General features: G+C 38.5%; 1 protein-coding gene across 3 annotated transcripts in view; it reads right to left on the minus strand.

The window, feature by feature from the left end:
• adarb1b (adenosine deaminase RNA specific B1b) overlaps positions 1–22,487 on the minus strand; it is a 157,152-nt gene extending 134,665 nt beyond the window's left edge. The window contains exon 1 of one of the 3 annotated variants that reach the window (XM_081369203.1): positions 22,282–22,487. The gene's annotated coding sequence lies outside the window, so the exon portion shown is untranslated. Of the gene's footprint in view, positions 1–7,674; positions 7,714–22,281 lie in introns of those variants that run through there. The other 2 variants (XM_081369205.1, XM_081369204.1) reach the window with 2 other exon arrangements.
• Between the last annotated feature and the right edge of the window lie 277 nt (positions 22,488–22,764).

The following is a 22,764-nucleotide window of genomic DNA, read 5'->3' on the forward strand; positions in this document are numbered from 1 at the left end:
GTGTGCGCATTTCTATAAAAATGTATATAAATGTGTTCAGACACAGGCAGTTCGCTGAGGTAATATTCCTGTCTGCACGGTGAGAGCGGGACACTGGGAAGCTTTGTTCCAACTTCCTATTGAGGTTAAAAATAAGCGTTAACACCAGACGCCTACGACGATCCATAATTGAGCGGAGAGAGCGGCAGAAAGACCCGGAATCAAACAGCTTTACAACACGACTGGCTAAACAACAAACAAATAATACAGACAGTCAGATCCTGTCACGGTGGGTGTCATAACACAAAAACAGCAATTATTTAAACATCTTTAAACATGCAGATCCTTATGGAGGTGAACAATCTAATGTACCCTTAAATCTGGTACCACAAATACGAGGAACGTGGTTGTTGCTTCATTAAATAATAATGGTGCAGGTGCTAGTTAAGTGGCTTTTGTCTCAAATGCAGAGTGTTTAGCTGAAGTGCTCTACATAAAAAGGCACAGAACTGTATTTACATAAAAATGTGTAAAATTAAATGAGAAAAAGTGTTTAAACTAAGTGGCTAAACTATTCTTATGGGAAGCAATGGCACTTCTTAACCTGTGGATAACTAGGTGCAGTGCGCTCTCCTAAATTTCCTAATTTAAACGGAAATTTACCACAATACTTTGGAGTGCAGAGCGAGTACACACAACAGGCTCAGACAAACATCTAAACATGGATGTAAGATTAGCTTTCAAAAGCATTGTGAACAAACACTCAAGGTACTGTCACATTCACTGCTGTTTTTCAGGCGAAATAGGCATTCTTCCAATAGGAATCCACACAATCGGGAATTTCGTGTGGAGGGCAAAAGATTTCCACATGCAAATTTTGCAACAGATTTAGCCACGTTGACTAAAAGAAAGCTGCTTTGTTTGAAAGTGAATTGCGTGTGAGCTGTGCTTCACACTTTTCTACACTATTGACAAAAGACAATGGAACTTTTTTGACTACACCTTCAGTCAATGCAACAGAAAACTTAGGAAAGGCTCTGTATAGCATAGCTCACAAAACTTCAAAGGTTGTCGTCAAGTAAAAAAATGATTAAATAATACTGTTTTTCTTTAGTCAATCTGATGGTGTTTGACTAAATCTTATCTCACAATAATTTAATAACGCTTTGCAATTTGCAACAGGATTTTAAAAAGTGTATCTGAGTTACAAAATACCCATGATGCCTTAAAATACTGCCTATGTGTGCCTAACAGTGTCTAATTTCTATGCAGCTCGCCTCAAATTGTCTTGAATTGAGAGCATTGTACATTGTCCACACATTAGCTAGCTCAAGTAAAACATGACCGAGGTGTGCCATGGAAACTGAATGTAACAGAATGCTAAACTCTCCATCATTAACAAATGAAGAGGCAAGCTATCAGTGGAAAGTACAAACACATGACGCGACCTTCTTATTTTAACCACAACAGCCACATCCACAAGGACTGAGACACAAATATCACATTTTTGTCTCAGTCCCTTGTATTCCCAATGTCACAGACAGCCTGTCAGCAGTGCTAAGAAAGGAGAGGAAACAATTCTCTATGGCTGGAGTGCTCCCGGCGGAAGCTGTCACTCAGATGCTGAGAGTCTGTGAGACAGGAGAGAGACACAGACAGATGGAGAGGAAGCGTAGCATGTATTTCCAGATAAACAAGGCACTGAATTTATACCCAAAACAGAAGCTGCAAGAAGTATTTAGGCTTGACATGAAACGACTGATGCGGACTTTAGATTCTGATTGGATGAGCCACATTAAGGGCGCTTTCACACTGGTGCGCACCCGGGTTCGAATGACGTCAGAGTTCGGTTCGCTTGGATGATGTGAACGCTGTCTTCCGAACTCGGGTGCGCACCCGTGTACCGTACTCGAGTCAGGGTACGGTTCATGTGAACGCTGCTGATATGAACGCAATCGTACCAAATCGCGGAAGTGAACCGCTATTGATGACGTATAATGTAGTCGTCAGTCGCACACACTTTCAAGATGAGCGGAAAGGGTTTACTTTGGTCATCAGAACAAATTGAAAACTGTATGGGCTGACGAAAACAAAAACGCAACTGGAAAACACACATTAAAATGCTGACATTTTCATTCATAGCGGTTACCAAACAACAGGATTACGCGGCAGCTGCAGCTTGATGACGCAAGCGTACCGCGGTTCGGATACAAATAATATAATGTGAACAGTCCATCGGGGGGAGCAATCGAACTCGGGTTCGGAACAGGCAACTGAACCAAGTGTGAAAGCGCCCTAAAAGTCAGTCGATCAAAAGTTAAAAAGTCAAATCTGTAACCACAGATTCTATATTAACGGGCAGAGTTTCTGACAATGAACAACTACATATATACAGTGCTATGCATAAGTTTAGACACCCATGCTAAAGTTGACTAAAAAGAGGAATAAAAAAATCATCTTTTGGAAATTGAACTTAATGCCTTAATTAAACAAAATTAGGAAAAATCCAACCTTTAAGGACACCAATTTTCTTGAATAATTAAAATAGCCGCACATCATCACATAGCCTTCACCATACCTAGAGATTGGCATGGAGTACTTTCCATAAGATCATCTCTCAATGCAAATCAAACCAGCTATTAGGCTAACTGAAATAAAACCATGCTAATCTCTAGGTATGGTGAAGGCTATGTGATGATGTGGGGCTATTTTAATTCCAAAGGCCAAGGGAACTTTATCAGGATGCATAGTATCCTGGATCCATGAAGTAACTGGCCTTTAAAAAATAAAAATCTGCCTGCCTCTATGGGAATTTAACATAGGGGTGTCCAATCTTATGCACCCTGTATTTTAAGGATGAACATTTATTTATTTACGATACATTATTCATTCACAAAGAAAACTGGTGTCTGTAAAGCTTGGATTTTTCCTATTTTTTTTTATTAAGGCATTAAGTTCAATTTCCAAAAGATGATTTTTTATTCCTCTTTTTAGTCAACTTTAGCATGGGTGTCTAAACTTATGCATAGCACTGTATTTGGTACTTTAATCCAAGATTTTACCATGGTCAAAGGTGTTTTAAGCAACAGAACACCTCATGCCTATTGTATAGCCCCAACCAGACAGCTTATCATGGCTTATTGGTTTATTAAAGCAGCAAGTGTGGTAAAATATACAGAGAGAAAACTAAACACTTGGCAGTGATTGACATGAACTAGAAAACACTGCTGCATCACACTCACCCTTGCTGAGTGCACCACTACAGAGGCGCAGAGAGAGAGAGAGAGAGAGAGAGAGAGAGAGAGAGAGAGAGAGAGAGAGAGAGAGAGAGAGAGAGAGAGAGAGAGAGAGAGAGAGAGAGAGAGAGAGAGAGAGAGAGAGAGAGAGAGAGAGAGAGAGAGAGAGAGAGAGAGAGAGAGAGAGAGAGAGAGAGAGAGAGAGAGAGAGAGAGAGAGAGAGAGAGAGAGAGAGAGAGAGAGAGAGAGAGAGAGAGAGAGAGAGAGAGAGAGAGAGAGAGAGAGAGAGAGAGAGAGAGAGAGAGAGAGAGAGAGAGAGAGAGAGAGAGAGAGAGAGAGAACGCTGACAAAACCCAAAGAGAAGAGGGGGGAAAAAATGTCAGAAATAAACAATCTCAGCAAGAGAGATGACAACAGCAAAATAAAAAGGAACCCTCTGCTTGTCCACAGCGCACCTCATTGCACTTGACATTGTTTTGGTATTCTGGTTTCATTACCGGGCCACTTTCAAAATCTGCGTGCACTCATTGAAATGTGACCCTAATGACAAACAGGACAGTCAAAACACAGGAACTTTACTGTGCATAAAAGAATGGCATTTCAAACAAAGCAAGAGAGGAATTCGTTTCCTTTCCCTCAAAATGCATTACGCAACCTGTAATCATAGATATTCTGCACCTCGGGTCACTTCAGAACAGAAGAAAGGGGAAAGAGACTTTCTTTAAAAAGGCTTCCCGACTAAAGATTTTTTTAGTTGTTTATTTAAGCCAACAGTTTACTAAATCGCATGTTTATGATGTTAATTTAAATACTTAAATATATACTGGGGGATGTGGCATCGGAAAATGGTTTGAGTTTCAGGGCTGGGAAAGAATATTATATGTTACATTGCTCACATTGTCCTACATTCGAGAGAATTACCAAACCATATTATTGAGCATTTAAAAACATACATTAATCGCTCAAGCGCACACATAAAGCTTGCCGCAGCGAACCGGCAAATGTAAAGATTAAGAATGAGTCAGGAAAAAAACAGAAAGGAGACGGTGTGACGCACTCCAGTATACAGAGACAGAGACGACAGAAAGCGATCCCTGTTTGTTTTCTTTATTTTATAAAAGTAGACCCTTTACAGTTTTGAATGTTGTCTTACTCTGTATGACCAAAAATAATTGAAAAAATATTGAGCTCTTTTCGGTGTTCGAAAAAATTATCGCGCTGGATCCTCCATGAACACTTATCCATCAATAATAGAGAATATGAAGCTGACGTCACGCCGTGTTGAGTTCTGGGTAACTTGTTTGGACGGCATTTTAGGAGGATCACGTAGTGTTTTGATTTTCTGTCAGGATTGTGAAAAATTGTGAAATTTGTAGGTCACTCATGATGGATGTTGCATTGAGAATTGCATTCTTAAAGGAACACGGTGACATTTTGGGACTTTAGCTTATTCACCGTATCCCTCAGAGTTAGGGTAAGTCAGGGCTGCCAACTTTTGAGTTTAGCTTGGAGTGAGATTTGTAAAAACAAATATTGCATCACAATAAGTGTAATTGTGATTGTCAAAACATTTGGTAACTAAATAGAGTTTTATGAAGTTTAGTGACAACATGTTACAATGTTTGTACAATGACTGGTAGGATACAGTTTTTATTATTGCTTGACAAAAATTTCAAGATTTCAATTTCATTCTTGTGATTTGATTCCGATTTTGATTCAATATTGACTAATTTGGATACATGTTTATTTTAAATTTTATTAAAAAAAAATAATCTCACCTAATGCTGTAAACATAGAGGGCCCAATCTGGTATTATTAAAGGTTAAAAATAACAAATTAAATTAAATATAATGCAGTTTTTGTTATAATAACAATTATTTAATGGCATAAGTAAATATATAATAAATATGCAATATAGTGCTTAGCAAAATATCTCTAGCTATTTTTTCTATTCAATTAACATGCTATGGTCATTAAATGGCTTTCGTGAGGTAAATGTAACGTTATGTGACAATTGTTCTCCTGCTGTTATATTGACCTCTTTCTGTGGTAGAAAAACACTAATTGGTCGATATTATGTATACTTTCGGTAAGTTGTACTGCATCTTTAATTAAAAAAGTAACAGATGATCGGTTCACATGCACTTGAACTGAGGCGCTCAGCGATCTGTCACGTCACATTTACAAGCGCAAAACGTATTTTTGTCTGAATTTCGTAATAAAATTCACGGAATCTAAGAGCTGAGAATTAGTTTAATATTAAAAGTACCTCTTTGCTCCGCAATTTTTCTGTGCGTGAGAAAATGGATGTGTGGCGTAAGAGTGTGTGAAAAGTGTCAATTGCGTGAGTCTCACGCTCAATGCGTGAGAGTTGGCAGCCCTGGGTAAGTCCATACATCCCCTTCTCATCGTAACTCTGTCTGACGCACCCACCGCTAGCCTAGCTTAGCACAAAGACTGGAGGTAAACAGCTCCAGCTAGCATACTAGCTCTCAATAAGTGACAAAATAACGCCAACGGACGACATATAGAAGCCTGTAAGCTAATAATTCAAAATAATTCTTTAAAATTACAATAAATAAACCGTTTATTGAATATTAAAAAAGATGATATATCTCAAAAAATGTCTCAGTGTATTTTTGTACAATTGAAGTCAACAAGGTCCAGTGTTGTTTGGATGGACAATCCCTTTAAAGTAATAGCTAGAGTCTTGTAGCAGTAAGTCACTCAAGGCTATTAGGATTTTATGACTTTACCAGAGTTAAGGAGTGTTTTTAGGCATGACAAAAAGTGGACACATAATATTTCAGAAAACACTGATAGGCAGGGTGTGAGAGCAAAACTAAACACTGAAACTGCCCATGGGAAGCAATTTGCCAAACTATTTCTTGCTAGTGTGAATTCAGCCCTTCTACGGCGTTATTTTAGGCACTATATTAACATGCTGACACAATAAAATAGTTTTAAGTGCAGACAGGCAAGCCATGGCTGTTCTGACTATGAAGGACTGAAGAAGTCAACTATAACTAGCTTGATGTTAATGTGCATTTTATGTTTTATAATGCAAGTACATCACCTTGAATGGAGAAACAAAATCTGTTCAATAAAATAATTATTTTATATAAATATGTTATTTTAAATATATTTTTATTGCTGATTTTAAAGCAATAAGCCCCAAGAAGCAGTGGTTTACCATGAATTTAGAACAGTTAAGGGGTGTTTTTAGGCACGACACGGAGCGGAGTTACAAATTCAATGTAAACCATGGCTTCAGGAGGCTTTGGCTATTGCTTTTATAAAATGGTTAGTCCACAAAAATATTTATTTGAATAAATTAACAGGTATATGTTTGTAGAGTCATTTACAACAGCTTCGAACACAGCTCAACCAATCAGAATCAAGGACCAGAACTATCAGTTTTATAAATCATATTTTTTTAACATCATGATTTTTTTTTTTTTTTTTTTTTTCACACGAATCACTTTTAAAACTAGAGATGCACCGATCGACCAGCCAGGGACCGCAATCGGCAGGTACATGATCGGACAGGTGACTGGCCGGTCAGTCTTACGTCTTTCCGAGATGGTTCATCGTCAGTAACGTTCAGCAATAACGTCAGCTGTACGTTCTCACTCTCTTCACTCCGACGGAGAAGTGACACACACCCGCCTCCTCTCACTCTCACTCGTCTCATTCGCTCTGGTTTAATAGTGCTTGTATTGTGCAAAATTCCCAAAATTATGTTAAAATGCCAGTCTTGGCGAGTATTGAGTATGAGTATTCAGTTAAACACAGTCAGTTTTGGAACCTAATTAGTAGAGAAAATTACGCAAGTTGTGTAAAAGTATATTGGATCCGTGTATAAACTCTTAAAGTGACAGCAGCCTAATATTCTTGCTGCAGTCTGTTATGTTAAAAGAACAAAAGACAAAGAAAATTGCAAACAGTGCATCTCAAATTACAATTATTTAGACCGATTCAGCTAATGCACAAGTTTACTAGTGTAAAGACACAAATTGTGCCTAAACAATTGGCTCTTTTAACTGAAATGTGGGACTTTAATTCCTACAGATGCCATATACTGGTTACAGAGATTTTTCCCATTCATTTTTCAACAAGTAGTCCATCTTCCTCACGCTGCCTCATATGCACCAGCCACTGCACCATACATAGAGAAAAACTGGGTCACATTAAAAAAAAAAAAAAAAAACACCACACCGAAAATCCACCAGCCTTCAAAACCAGTCAGGAGTGCAGTTAACAACCTATATTTTCCAGCCATTTCATTATTTTTTCATCAGTGGATTTCAGGTCCACCTGCCTCAGACACTGTTCTCTGCAGCACTGAGTTGGGCTGTAAGGTACCAGGGGTGGAACAGGCACGTAGCTCCATACATCCTAAAAAATCCCAAAAATTTGATCTGGGGGAATTGGGAAGTGCCGCATAAGTGCAATTTACCTCAACTCCTGGTAGTAGTAGTTGTTGTTGAGACAATCTCTGCAAAAAAAAAAAAAACTCAAATCATTTCAAGCAACCACCAACCTCTGCCCTGAAGTAGAGATCAAACAGAGGAAGGGGGACGGAAGGAGGAGGAATGGTGGAGTTACTGACTCATCCATCAAACACACATAAAAAAAAGCTGTGAGCAGTCATGACAGAAATGAAGAGTTCGAGGATGACAGTTCCTCTGAGGACTCTGATAACTAGGGCTGGGAATCAGGAGCTCAGTGAGCCTGCAAACCAAAACAAAACAATTGTTCAAAAGCTTGGAGCTAGCAAAAACATTTTCTTAAAGAAATTAATACTTTTATTCAACAAGGTTGCATTAAATTGGTGAAAAGTGATAGGAAAGACATTTATAATGTCACAAAAGATTTCTATATCAAATTAATTGTGGGTCCAACAAACATATAGCATAACCAGTGGGTGTAATTGGATTGTATGAATGACTTTTCAATAAATTAGTCAAAAATACTCATGATTAAGTTTCAACTTCTGAGTAATCTAGAGTACTTTAGGCTTTATGATAACTGACTGGTTTCGACATGTGTCAACATGTACCAAATATAATGATAACCCAGTTCTGAAAGCATCTCTTTAACTACATTACCTTTTTATTTTTCTTGCAAGTAGTTCTCAAATATATTTTTTTGTTTAGTGTACAGTTACTGACAAATTATTTTGAAACAATTGAAAAAGAAGTTGCATTGTTTTTGTGAACAAAACATTAACCAGTTTTAAGAAGTGAATCAACTGATTCACTGAAAAGATTCAACTCAAAAGAACAACTCGTTTGTGAATTAGAAACCATTACTTAGCCTATGTCATGAATGTGCCAGAGAACAAGCTCAAGATATTTTGAGAGTAATTACTAAAATTAACTCATTTCTCAACCAAACTGATTGTTCGGCTTAAAAAAACTGTGAATACAGCTTATGAGTCATTATTACTTGTATGGCGTTTTCATCCTTATTCATTGTATAAAGAGTGATTTGGAACGATACACATGAGTAATGACAATTTTCATTTTTTGAGTGAACTATCCCTTTAAGATTCCCATTCCTTCTGCTAACAGCTGATTCCTTACTCATTTAAAAAAGAGCTTTTCTTGAATGATTGATTGAATATTCACTATGTATGAATATAATCCAGTCTTTAAAAAAAAAAGTTGTGCAACAGTTTTTTCAGTTCAGCAACATCATAAAACAAAACGTTCCACAGCCTCAGGTGAGCACGATTAGTCAGCATCCACATGAAGGCGACTGTGATCAATTATTCATTACATTAATTCCTGAAAGCCAATCCACCGACCCACATAATTGGGGTGATGTCTACAGCAGCCTCTCTTAGTCACGACAGAGGCCGAAAGCCAAGAAAATCCAAGTTTGTGTTGTGTTACGCTGGATTGTTTGTGAACAAAGCAAACGATTTCTCCCATCATTTAGCAAAGAAACACCCTGTCATGTACAATAATGCATTATAGACACATCGCTACAGCGGTTACGCATATGTATGTGCGAGAAATAGAACATCTGAGTCCCCGTTATACGCTTGCGCAGTTCCTGAGACAAATAAAAGCAGACAACAGTCACACACACTACGTCACAACCTTCACAGCAAGCCAGAGGAGCGTGTGATGAAGTTTCCATACACTGCGGTGGGAGACGGAGGATGGACGGACACAACGAGGCAGATTGTGCAAAGACACTGAAGAAAGAGCAGATGGCCTCGCTGCAGAACAACAGAATAATGGCTCCCAGGGAATCCACCGCCGGCCAATCACTGAGTGGCAAAAAAACTGGATGCTCGTTTCAGCCTCGTGTGCCACAGAACACTAGCGGAAACAGCAGGACAGTAAATGAAGATTTCAGATGCAGTTCTTTAACATTAACATTTATCAGGCTCCTATGTATAGATTTCTACCCAAGTGCCGACATTTCTGAATGGGCTCAGGCTGGGATTTAGCCATTTAGATTTGATGAGAATTTACTATGTGCGGAGAGCATTCACTCAATATTATTATCTCATTTTTGACATGTGGCTTTTAGAGGCTTTTGCATCGGAGGTCTTCAAATCTTGGTGCAGCGGCGCATTGAATGAGCGTCTTTGATTCTTTTAAATTGGTAAGAACAGGAAGAGCAAACAAAAGGCTAAACAAGGTCTTAATAGTGATACGTTTTAAAAAGGCCAAAAAGCAAAAGGTTGATCAAAGCATTGATCTACTTTCTCAGAAGATACAGGAAATTCTGCTTTTTTTAAATCCAGTTAGGCTAATCAAAGAAATCAACAGATTACTAAAATAATCATTAGTTGCAGCTATATTGCAACTTTTTTATTCAATAGCCTTTTTTATTTTTAAATATATACTGTACTACCAATGAAAATGTTGGGGTCAGTATGTTGTTGTTTTTTCCCTAAGAAATTAATGCTTTTATTAAACAAGGATGCATTAATTTGTTCAAATGTGACAGTAAAGATAAGTTACAAAAGATTTCCAATTCACATAAATGCAGTTCTTATAGATTTTCTATTCAGAGACTCCTGAAATAATGCATCACTGTTTCCACACATTTTAAGCAGCACAGTGTTTTCAAAACTGATAATAATACATAATATTTCTTGAGCTGCAATTGGTATATTAGAATGATTTCTGAAGGATCATGTTAGACTGAAGACTGGAGTAATGATGGTGAAAATTCAGCATTGCATCACAGGAATAAATTAGATTTTAAAATAGAAAATCATTATTTTAAATTGTAATATTTCACAATATTAACATTTTTACTTTATTTTGATCAAATAAATGCAGCCTTGGTAGCATAAGATACTTAAAAATATATATTTTTTTTTAAATTGTATTGACCACAAACTTTTGAACAGTAGTGTAATTTATTACAAAGATTAATAATAATAATGCAAGCGTACATCTTTAACTACATGTTGGTGCAACTAGTCAATAAAGGTTATGAACCTAAAATACACAAAACTTGCTATATTATGTATTATATTGATTCATAGAGTTCATTCAGAAAACAATTAATCTCATTTAAACCAGTGAATCATTACTTTGTGAATCCTTCGAACTGACTGGTTGAAAAGAATCAGCTTTTTTTTTTACTTTCATTTAGAACTTAGTAAAATATGATATCTTTTGATCTATGTTCTGATATGATCTACACAATCTACGAAAAGTGGTGCAGGAAGCGATGTTTTTAACCTTTTGATCCCAAAAAAAATAGATTTGCTGGATATCATTTAGATTTTAAATTAGATGTGGCTAAACGAAATCCTCCACGCAACAAGTATATTTTCATATGACCTGTAAATGTAATGGGATCCTCAGAAGAGTAGGCACCTCATAATACAATGTATAGCAGTCATTATAAACTTCAATTTTGAGGGAGAGCATTTCCTGATTAACCAAAGAAATTACTTTAAGATTAATCAACTAACAAAATAGTTTCTCTCACGATGAAAAACTGCAATGAACTTCCAAGTACCTCAGGATAATATATCTGCCGTTTCCATTCAGCCAAATGAAACTGCAAAATACACTCTCTTTTTTTTTCTTCAGTAATTCAACTACTCTATTTTTGACACTAGTCTAAATAACAAGAAACTTAAACCATTTTTTTTTGTCAATAAATCAAACCCCACATTACAGGGTCTTTTTTTGCCCACAGCAAACACTCTTCCAACCAAGACACTCCATTTCCACAGGATACCATTTCCAGTCTATGCCACTGAAGAAAACAAACAAGAGTTATTTTTTTCCCCCAGAGGCACATCCATGTGTATTATTCATGGATCTTTCATTCTATCTAAAATACAAATAGTCTTCCTCGATCATGACTCATTGAGAAAGCAACAGAACACATATGACTTGCAGATAGTATGTGCTTGTCCTCTGTTGTTATTTCACTGAACGGAAAACAAAAGGGTTGAATTATTGTGAAATGCACAGTGCTGACAGAAGCTTTCACCAGTGTTAGTTGAGGAAGCCCTCGTACAGCGATAACGCAATAACCACGTTTCGGGAATCCTAAAGATCAAACCCGCAGTCAAAGTGAAGATAACCAAGCTGAACGGCTAAAGGCCTGGCAGGTGCATCTTAGCATCATGCTATGACTCATCGTGGCTAACGCCATGATCTTAAAATCTGCCTTGAATGCACACAAATCAAACAAACCACTTTGTGTAGGATCAGAGAAAACATATCAAAGCCTAAACCGGTATCTTTAATCACTTCTTAGTGCCTCCATACAAGCAGACCGTTCTAGCCGTAGCATCAGATGTCCAAGTATATTTGTCACTGGTGCTTACTGCTAACTAACTCTCATTTAATCGAAGGGCAAGACCTCTTCTCGCTGGTCGTGTCTTTCTGCATTTAATTGCATTCCTAAAACATTCCCGAAAAAGTGCAAAGCTGTATAAAGACACTTCAGGGAGATGTTCAACTCGGGAGGATTCAGTTTTGCAGGCAAAGGCACCTTTAAATTCAAGCAAACTATCACTTGTCTCGCAATGAGAAAGTTGCAAGCTATATGTGTTTCAAAAAAAGTGAAAGCTGAAACACCTGCCCGTACTATAATACAGAACCATTCAGTTCATGTGTACGAATCGACTACGATCGATCCATAAACTTGACATCGCACATCCTGCGATCATCAATGATAGTCACATCGCAATATCAATGCTAAAATGATATATCATGCAGCCCTATTAAAAACGCATGCAAACAATAAGCTTTCGTGACTGATTAGCACAGCAACGTCACAACGTCGTTGTTTGCTAGTATATCGCTTCGTTTAGTTCCTATGTATCTTTTTTCTGTAGTATTTCTGTTGGCCTGCTGAATGTTAAATGGATCTGATCCATGTTCATTACAAATTATTATCGGTATTGGCCAAAAAACATCCTATTACAGTCATTCATTCTCAAGTGGGAAACGTAGGCCAGCCTTTTTAGCGCAATAGTTTGAGATGACTCGCAAAACAACTCTGGATACATATAATAGCATAATAATAATAAACGAACGCATTTATAATTTTAAGCTTGAATGTTAGATGAAAACCAACTTATTTAAAAAAATTGTGTATAAATATAATGGCATAATAATAAAGTTAATAAATAGTATACACGTATATTATTAGTAGTAGAACAGTATTAGCAATTTTTTTAGCATTTTAAGCTTAACAGTTAAATATAGTTCAAAACAAAGCATTTTGATTATAAAAATACTCTGAATAAATACAATGGAATTATTATTACTATACTATTAATTATAATTAATAATAATAAATAAATTATATTAAAAACAGTATCAGTCAATCTATATAAAAAGTGCAGCTCATTAATACATCAGTTTTTATATTCACTATGTAGGCCCCAGGATTGGTGAAAGAGTTTGGAACAAACTAGAGCAAGTGTTTTAACATTCTGTGACTGTGCACTATAAATATGGATGACGCACAACAATGTTAAATGCTAAAAGATGTCTCCTTAAGGTGCGTGTTGTGGTCAAACATCTGTGCACGACCTTTGAGCACTGGAACTGAGCAGTCATCGTTAGCGCTTCACAGATCCCGACATTGTCATATGCAGGAAGCCATTCCCCCCCTCTTCGCTAATGGTTGATTCCTTTTGTGTAAGAAGTTATGAAACGGCTGGCCGTGCCCTAGCCCTTCTACGCACAGCTGATGCGATTGGTGTACTTTCTTAAGGCCTTGTACTTGTTCTAAAAGGAGTTATGCAACCGCAGTTTCAACATACAAACTTATTCAGCATGAGTAATTGCTGCAGACCTGCAGGTTCTGCGCCGCCCAGATTTTGTGACGAGGAGATGGGGCGGCAGTGATGTGCCCTCTGGGAAGCTTTCAGGATGTCTCAGCCATGTTAGCCTCGGTTTCATCACCAGGCCCATGACAAAAACCCTTCATCCCGCTCCTCCATTTCCACTGGCCATGCTGCTGCCCAATTAGTCAGCCTAAAGAAGCATCCCTCCCCCACCCCTGTGACCCAAGGGCCAATACTTCCAGTCCAATAAATCTACTCTTAAAACTTTACTCACCAGCTTTAACACAACTTTGAGTCACACTTTCCAAATATAAACACGGAACAAAGCATAAAAAGGAGAGAAAAAGCATGAAACCTCAATGGTGAGACTGAATTTTACAGCAAAGCCAGAGACCATCAAACAGAATTCTGCAGCAAAGACCTGTTTGGTCATTTTAAAGGCCCGGGTATACTTTATATTCCGCGTTACGCTCATTCTTGCACACAATTGAGTGTGCGAGCCTTTCAAAGTATACTCCTTTGGCGGGGAGCGATGAAAGACGCTCAATCGCACCAGCATGGCTTGAATTTCGACACGGGATTACGGGTGTTGCGCATTATTTTAATCATTTCCGCAGGTCTCGCGCTTATAATGCGGGAAATTCCCGCAAACATTGATTCACTTTAGCATCTAAGTTGTGTGAGTAAATTAATCCACACAGATTATAAAATCAAATCAGTAATTTTAAAACTTTCCACGAGACGTAATTTCACACACAGCGTGACTCGTGAGTGATTCAGCGGTGCTGCGTCTTCTCTCTCTCAAAACGTGAGATATCAGACTCTCGAGTTTCGGGAGTCGGGACAGTTAACGGGATTGTCACTTGCAAAATCGCTAAAATCACTAAAGTTTATCATTTGCATGTCTTTTTAAGTCTGAACAATTTAAACATTCAAGCGATTTTAAACTATTAGTACTCTCTGAGAGATGGTTCTCTGCGCGCATACACAAAGCCGCCTCACAAACAGCTTGGGAGGACCAAAACGGAGTTATTTTTCATGGCTTTAATGGTCAAATAGCACACAAAATTGTGTCAAAGTTGCGGTCTTTGCGAGTATTCTCGTAAACAGATGGTTATGTCTTAAATAAACATGTGTAACAGTATAATGGATCCATGCACTAGCTCTTAAAGTGACAGCAGCATGTGTCTGTCAATGTTGATAAAACAGCAAAAGACAGCTTTAATTGTAACTGTGCGTTCACACCGCCGCCGACTTGAGCTGCAAAGAAGCTCTGGCCGCCCAGTCAAAGACGCTTGTCAAAAAGTACGGGGAAGCTTGTTGACGCTTTGGCCGCTCTGACGTAGCAGCATTCTGTGTTCGATCATGGAAGAAGAGAAGTGTCACACCATGAAATGTAAACAGAAAAAACAAGCAATGCATTCGGCAATTTAGGATATCGCGCAAGATTTGTCAACACAGAAAACATTTCATCACTGGAGAGTTTTTTTTTCGACACCATCGTATCAATTGATTTTGAATAATATGCGCGAGGGAGAGAGAGAGAGCAAGAGTCTTGCATTCAAGACAGCGCTCGGGTGAGTAAGCGCGCGCGCGGCCGGGGATCTCTCTCTCTCTGCTCGTTCTTGCTGACAGGACTTTAAAACACATGCAAATGATACACTTTCACTGTATGATGGTTAAACTCTGCAATTAATAATTTTTTCTCGGAACTAATGTTTTGGTAGGAACGAAAGTTTACATCGTATGTTTCTCCGGAATCAGCCAGCGCGAAGGACGTCTATATTCCGATTGGTTGCTGGCGTTTTGCCGCTGCTTGCCGCTGAACCGCGTCATAGCTCATTACCATAAAGTTGAGCTTCTCTCAACTTTCAGATTGACGCTCAAAACGCTCAAAACGCCCAAAACGCGACGCCGAGGAATTTGACGCTCCTTGCAGCTGAGAGAAGCCAGCTTCCATTGAAAATGAATGATTTCCGGTAACTTTGGAAGCTCAAGTCGGCGGCGGTGTGAACGCACAGTAAGGAATCAGGATTAATAGTAGGGCTGAACGATACATCGAATTTTCATCGTCATCGCGATATGAACTCGCGCGATGAACACATCGCAACAGACAGCCTGACACGATGAATAATGCCTGGTTCAGATAACAAGATTTTTGTGTCTGTTACAATAGTCACGGTGTCAGATTACACGATTTTGACTCCTAAAATCTTGTAGTGTTGTGGACAAGACTACACGTTGCTTTCCGACCAGTCATCGCGTGCCGTCACATGCAAACATTCACTCGCACGGACACATACGCTCAGTTCGCGCGTACAAACACACACACACACAGTCCCTCGCTCACTCACTCGCGCACACACACACACACTCACACACACACGCTCACTCACTGTTGCTCGCACTCTCACTCACTCTCGCTCACATACTCAACCCGTCGTGGAGGACCGTTAAAAAATTTAACATGCTAGTCTTTCTGTCGTGAAGCATCGCCCATCGTCCCGACGCCCGTTGTCGTTTACGAATCTCCACGACACCCTACGTCAAACGGATCGTGCCAAAATCGCGCTAAAATCATGTAATCTGAACCAGGCAGGTAATAAACGTTTGACCTATCACGCAAAGAACATATTAAAGCACTAAGACATGGGAACAGTATAGCTAACATTCACATTTGAATATTTATCGCAAGTCATATCGTCATCGCAATATTAAACAATGTTATCGCACATCGCAGCTTTTCCTCATATCGTGCAGCCCTAATTAATAGCCTATTTATTTCATTTACTACAAGACTATCCAGTGTTATTTTACATTTGATTACTTTACTCCGTTTCTGTAGTATTTCTGTACCTGAATACTAGTGTTAGACCTGCCCAAAAAAACTCTTTAATTCATTTGTATCTTTATTCTATTGTATTTATTTGTGCTAGTACTTTTTTTATTTAATTTAAAGATTGAAATCAAGCTTTAAGCAACAAAATTACCATATTGTAAAAACACAAATACAATAATTGAGCAAACATTTAGGAGAGACAAAGTTTTTTTTTTTTTATTGTCTAAAAATGCCTCCCCACCCAACTCCCCCACTCAAATTAAAAAATCCCCCCCATTAGAATCAACTAAGGGGAGATTTCCCCCCAATTTGAAGTGTCACCACTAAAAAGAAAATTTAAACAAAGAATTGTGGGAAGGAAAAAAGTTAATTCTAACTGCCAAGGTGGTGGTTGTAAAAATGGTCTAAACCTAAATCAATTTACAAAAATAGAGATTTTTTTTGACATTTTAGTATGAAACTGGGGGAGATGAAATACATGCAATTGTATTATAATGATCAAGCATTACTGTACTTGTGCACATACTACGTCAACAAAAGAAGCTCCTTATATTGTGGAACATAGCAGCACCCCTCAATATAGAAACAGAACTAAACAAAAACAGAATTACAAAAAATATTTGTATCGGCATATTTCGAGGAACATTTAAGCAAGTAAACAAGCACAGATGCAATTTAGCAACTCATTGGGGGATAGGTTATCAATATATTAGAAACAACTCAGATTTCAGCAGAGTATTCACTCCATTTTTAACACTAGAAATATCCTTATGAAGTATTAAGAATGCAGATATCATGAGCACAGCTCTAGACGAGGGTAGAATGAGGACACGAATAAAGCTGCAGCTTTCATTTCGTGACACACATAGCTCCTTTGTGTTCATTATTTATGTGCATCGCACCATACAATAACTTACTGTATTTACTGCTGCGGACGCCCATTATTCAATCTTCCCTCTAGACTAACTAGAAACCAGCGCTGTTAGTTTCCACCCGACTAACTGTCTAAGACGTGCCGGTTCTGTACAACAGGAACAGTCCAGAAAAGAGGCTACTTGCACACAGGGCTGGGCGATATAAGAAACATGAATATTTTATCTGTGATGAATAAGCAACATGAATGAATATCTTGAATATCGCAGTGATTTAATGTGCTTTTTATTCAACTTCCCTAAAAACTAATTTCACAATTGTTTGTTCCATGTCTAGCAACATAAGAGCGGCTCTATAAACTTGAGCAAAATTAAACGAGCTGTTAATGATGTGGCTTTATGTTTTTTGTGGTGTGTGCGCCTTTTGTGTAAACTTGAAACCTGCAGGATTGACTAAAATTATGCGCAATGCAAGCCCTGATCAATTGGAGTGAATAAAGGCCCGTTCACACCAAGCACGATAACGATAAAGATAACGATAAAGATAACGATAAATATAAAGATAACTATATATGCGTCCACACCAACGACCGATAATGGTCTTTTTATTCTAAGCACGCGCGCGCCCGGATGATCCAGATCCATTTTAAATGCACGAGACCTTTAAATTAGAATGGATTCTGATTGGCTGTCAGTGTTTTATCGTTCGACAGCTGGAAAAAAAATCGCTCTGAAAGTGATCCCAACGATATCGTTCCTCATATCTTTATCGTTATAGTTGTGGTGTGAACTCTGTTATTCTTTAATATGGAGAACGATTTTTAGAATTATATCTTTATCGTTATCTTTATAGTTATCGTCCATGGTGTGAACGGGCCTTAAGACGAGTGAGTGAATGGAGGGGGGTGTGTGTCAATTTGCCGTCGGAGAGTCAGTGTATCGATACTGCAGAAAAGGAGTAGCCTATTGGAATCGTTTCAAATATTTCAGTATCGATACATAGACATTTTTTAGGGCTGGACCCGAATATTTGAATATTTGTTCGGTGGGTTGGTATTCGATTTGAAAATTTGACATTCGAATATTCGTTTGGTTTTGTTTTTTTTGCACACCTGGCATCCCCTCGAAACGGTTCTCATTCGCGCTTGAATATGTTTAACACTATAAAATCTGACGAAATACAATACTCTTTTTTACAATTATCTTATATAGCCTAGCCATTTTTAATAGGACGGACGGACGGTTGAAGGAACCCAACCTCGTTATACTTAATAAATATATTTGCTGCTTCTTGGCCTGAGCTTGTGTTTTGGGTTAAGCTGCGTTACTTTGACATTGTGGAAAATAGAATAATAGAAACAAAACGTATTAAGCTTTTTACCCGTTATTATCAATCTAAATTAATCTCGTTTTTAATTTAACTTCATTTTGTTTTTCTTCATTTAAATTTCGTTTTCTTTATTTAAATTTCGTTTTTCTTTATTTAAATCTCCCCTTTACTCTGTCAGTGATTTGTTAGTCAGAAAAATATTAGACTACCTTATTAAAAGTATTGCTTAAGTTAACAGACCTGTGTGTGTGTGTGTGTGTTTTACGTGCAAGTGTATTTACTCTGTGTTGTTCAGGGGAAGATGTGTTTTAATATCACTAGTGCAGTGTCCGCTCTCAGAGCATAAGCCCTGCCTGTTCTGTAGTTTATTAAAGTTTATTAATTCTGAATGTGTCGCGTCTCGCGTGTCCATCTATATTGCACCAAATGCGACACTGCACTCCCTTGTGAAGTCGATTGGATGAACGGTTCTCGAAATAATCAAAATGCAAACGGACATACAGACACATAGAGATTCCTGCCTTTATTAGAGAGAAGAATATGTTCAGCACCCTCTCTCCGAAGCTTCGAATATTCGACGCTCATTACTACCGAAGCTTCGAAGCTCAAAACAATGGTATTCGGACCAGCCCTAAAATTTTTTGATAACACGATTAAATAGATTCTTTTTTTTTTTTTTTTTTTTTTTTTTTTTTTTAAACATACTGGCCAGCTCTACTTGCACATGATATAAATAGTTTCACTCCAGATCATTTTATCAGCGGTTCAAATAATCAAACTACACCACCCATGTCATTCCTGCATATTTCGTTAGTAGCCCAATGAACAAAATGAAGCCAATTGACTCGAGATGAAATTCAATCTGACACGTCTGGCGCAACAAAGTGCCACAGAGAAGAACAAATACGCAGCTAAGCCTAACCTTCAACTCTGAACTTGACATCAAATGAGACACCCAATACTCAATGGCACTTTTTGTGTGCCCCGTGGCTAAACTCGTCTGCCCAACCAATACAGATCGCGGCACAGGAATCTCTCCACGTCACAGTAAACGAACTGGTCGAAAACGTATTAACTGATGCACTGCTCATGTAGACAATGGCATGACCCTAAAACAAGCTGTTAACAAGTATGCAGTGATACCATGTGACGGATTACACACTTCTTTAACAGCCAGGGTGGCCGACAGGCCAAACATAAGCAGCACCTCGGTGTGTTTGAGTGGCGAGCAGACTGTCAGAGAAAGCTTATGTATAAATAATACTGACAAGCATGTGGCGAATTCAACTTAACACCCAAATAAGAACAGCAACGCTCTCAAACTGCATTTCCACATAATCTGCTGATAATGTTTTTCCACATCTCTGATAAGCGCAGCCAAGTCATTATTAGGAGACAAATATGAGCTTTGAGTCTTCAGGGTATCTATGACTAAGGAGAAGTAAGCAGCATGAGATTGGCTGTCTCTAAGTGAATCATGCACTTCTGCTCCGCAGAGGACAACAGCCCATCATCAGGTTATCACACGGGCTACTCTGAGGTTGGATGGTTAAACTGCTTTGATGGATGCTCTTCCCTTACAATATTAAAACTATTTCATATGACACCACACCACACTAGGCATTAAAACTTCAGCAGGGCGTCAGGATAATAGAACTGCTTTGACATACGGTACTAACCAGATATCATTCAACTCAATTTTTCCATTTCAAAAGCTTTGATGAGAAACATAAAACGGTCCAGTGATTTGACAAAGGACAAAACATAGCCTACCACAGTGAGTGACCCCACAAGAATATCACAGTAAAAAGGAGACGGACATTTCTGAACACTAGAAGCACTACTGATAGATATGAGATATGAGCATTAAAATATGATTGCTGTTTCGTGATGAAAAGACATGACTGAAGTAGGAAAAACAACAACAGTACACTGTTGTTGAGGAGAGGCGGGTGCATTAAACAGGCAAACACAGTAAAACAGGACAATGCACACCAGGTGCACTGGTCAAACTGGGAAAATGGAGAGGCTAATAACTAAGTAAACAAATCACCCACTCAGATATCATAACATGTGGTCACATCCAAGCGCACTTGAAATGACTTGAAACACAAAAAGATCTGTGTGTGAGCCAGTTTTCATATGATTAAGCTGCACCTGCTGTCACCATAAATTTACACTTGTGGTGTTTACCGAGAATTTGATGACTAATGGTCTGAAAAAAAGGTGACTATTAGGCCTAACTCTTTCCCCGCCACTGACGAGAATGGCTTTCCGTGTTTTCACTGTTATGCGGTAGGGGGCGCTATTACGCATCCTCTGAAAGAATACTGAATCTCCCGATCAAAACACAGGCGAAAAAGCAGCAGAAACAAGTGATTTAAGTAAGCAGATGTAACACAATCATCAATATTAAACATAAATCAAAACTGGTTAATGTTACCAAATGAAATGTCGACCCAGGACGAGCTATAGGACTGTGAAGCTTTGGGTGTGTTGATGGACTCATCTAAAAACACAATTTTCTCAGCTTTTTGCTCAAAACGTTGCCTTTTTTATGAAACTTAGCCAAATTCAAGTGTTGATAAAAAAGGAATGCATGATTGAAGCTAGAATAAAATGTTTTTTTTTTTTTAAAGCAGAGGGTCTGTTCTTTCTTTTGATATATTGCTTGTTCAGACATTCAAACAAAAAATACTCTGGGGGACATGAAACTTTTGGGAAAATGATCAAAAACACTGTCAGTGGCTGGGAATGGTTAAAATAACAGCATTTATGTGGTAAGATACATAAAATATGTTTGTTACTTTAGAGTAGTAGGTATTTAGAAAAAAAATAAACCAACCTGATGGGACTTTCAAGTGACTTGGATGTAAGAGTAAATAATAAAAAAAAAAAAATTGAACTATTATACTATTTACTGTTTAGATTTAATCTTGGTTATTGATAAAAGTGATATTAATAATAATAATTTATTTACAGAGCACTTTATAGGGTAAACACTTTTTTTGACAGCTGCCACCATATATATGCCTTCACTGAATGACACTCAGGACCTTTGACGGTTTGAGAACTCATTGTGTGTTTCACTGGTGGGGAAAAAAAGCCAAACAATGACGGTAGGTAGATAGATGATGACAGACGTGTCCGTGTTTTGCAAATTATTTGCGGAAGTAGCGACTAAATTGAGCTGGCCGGACAAATTTACGCATGTGAATAGGTGATTTCTGCTTCACACAAACACGTCTTTCGACAGAAATATCATTTGGAAGTTGCATTGTAAACGCACTTGACTAATAGCATCGCGTCGGACTCGTGTTTTCATCCAGAACAAGCCGTCTCTCTCTTTCCATCTATCTATCTATCCTCCGTGCGCGTTTCCATTGTGGACTGTGGAACTGCATTATGACAGGCTCGCGTGCCCCGCTTCCGATCAGAGCTGCAGCGATGCATCGCGTGCGTTATTACAGTTTCACACTACACGCGCGTTCCCGTTCACCACTAAACACCATAATATGCACCTTCCAGCAGCGGGGGCGGGTTAACATCTACTATACAGCAGTTCTACGTCTTCTATCCCTCTCAAATAACCAGATTTCCACCTAACTTGCGTGAGGATCTGAAAAAAAAATTATCCATTTGCGTTAGCTACATAAACACAGCGGGAACACGCGCAAAATATCCAGCGTCTAAAAATAACACAAGAGTGGAGAAGCGTCAGTACTCACGGGTGGGAATGCGGCGATCGGCACCTCAATACAGATTCATTGGACCCCAGTCCGCCATTGGAATAAAGTTGAGAGCCCACACCTCTAATCTCGATGATGTTCCAGGGAACGGAGTAGATCTGTTTGATCACACGAGCGGCCTAGAATACTCTCGCGGGGTCGCTCGTCGGTAGCGCGCAACGTGGTTAAAGAAACACACTGTGATTGGCTGAAGGAGCGCAGGGACCGCCCATAATGCGTCCGTCAGGGCGGGAGGCTGAACCCAAGAGACGAATCTGATTGGCGGAGCACACTACAAGGAAACCTATTGGCTGTAAACACAACGGATGATTACATTTGTAAGATAAAAATGCAAATTTGTTGTGTTTAATTAATTATATCTGTAAACGACAGAGTGATGATGATAAGTTGGCTTGGCTGCAGATATTACAGGGTTGCAGTCTGCTAAAATATTGATGTTAGTTTTATAGTGCGTTCCCACAC

The sequence above is a fragment of the Scardinius erythrophthalmus genome, assembly GCF_964197995.2.
Source record: "Scardinius erythrophthalmus genome assembly, chromosome: 6".
Lineage (NCBI taxonomy): Eukaryota > Metazoa > Chordata > Actinopteri > Cypriniformes > Leuciscidae > Scardinius > Scardinius erythrophthalmus.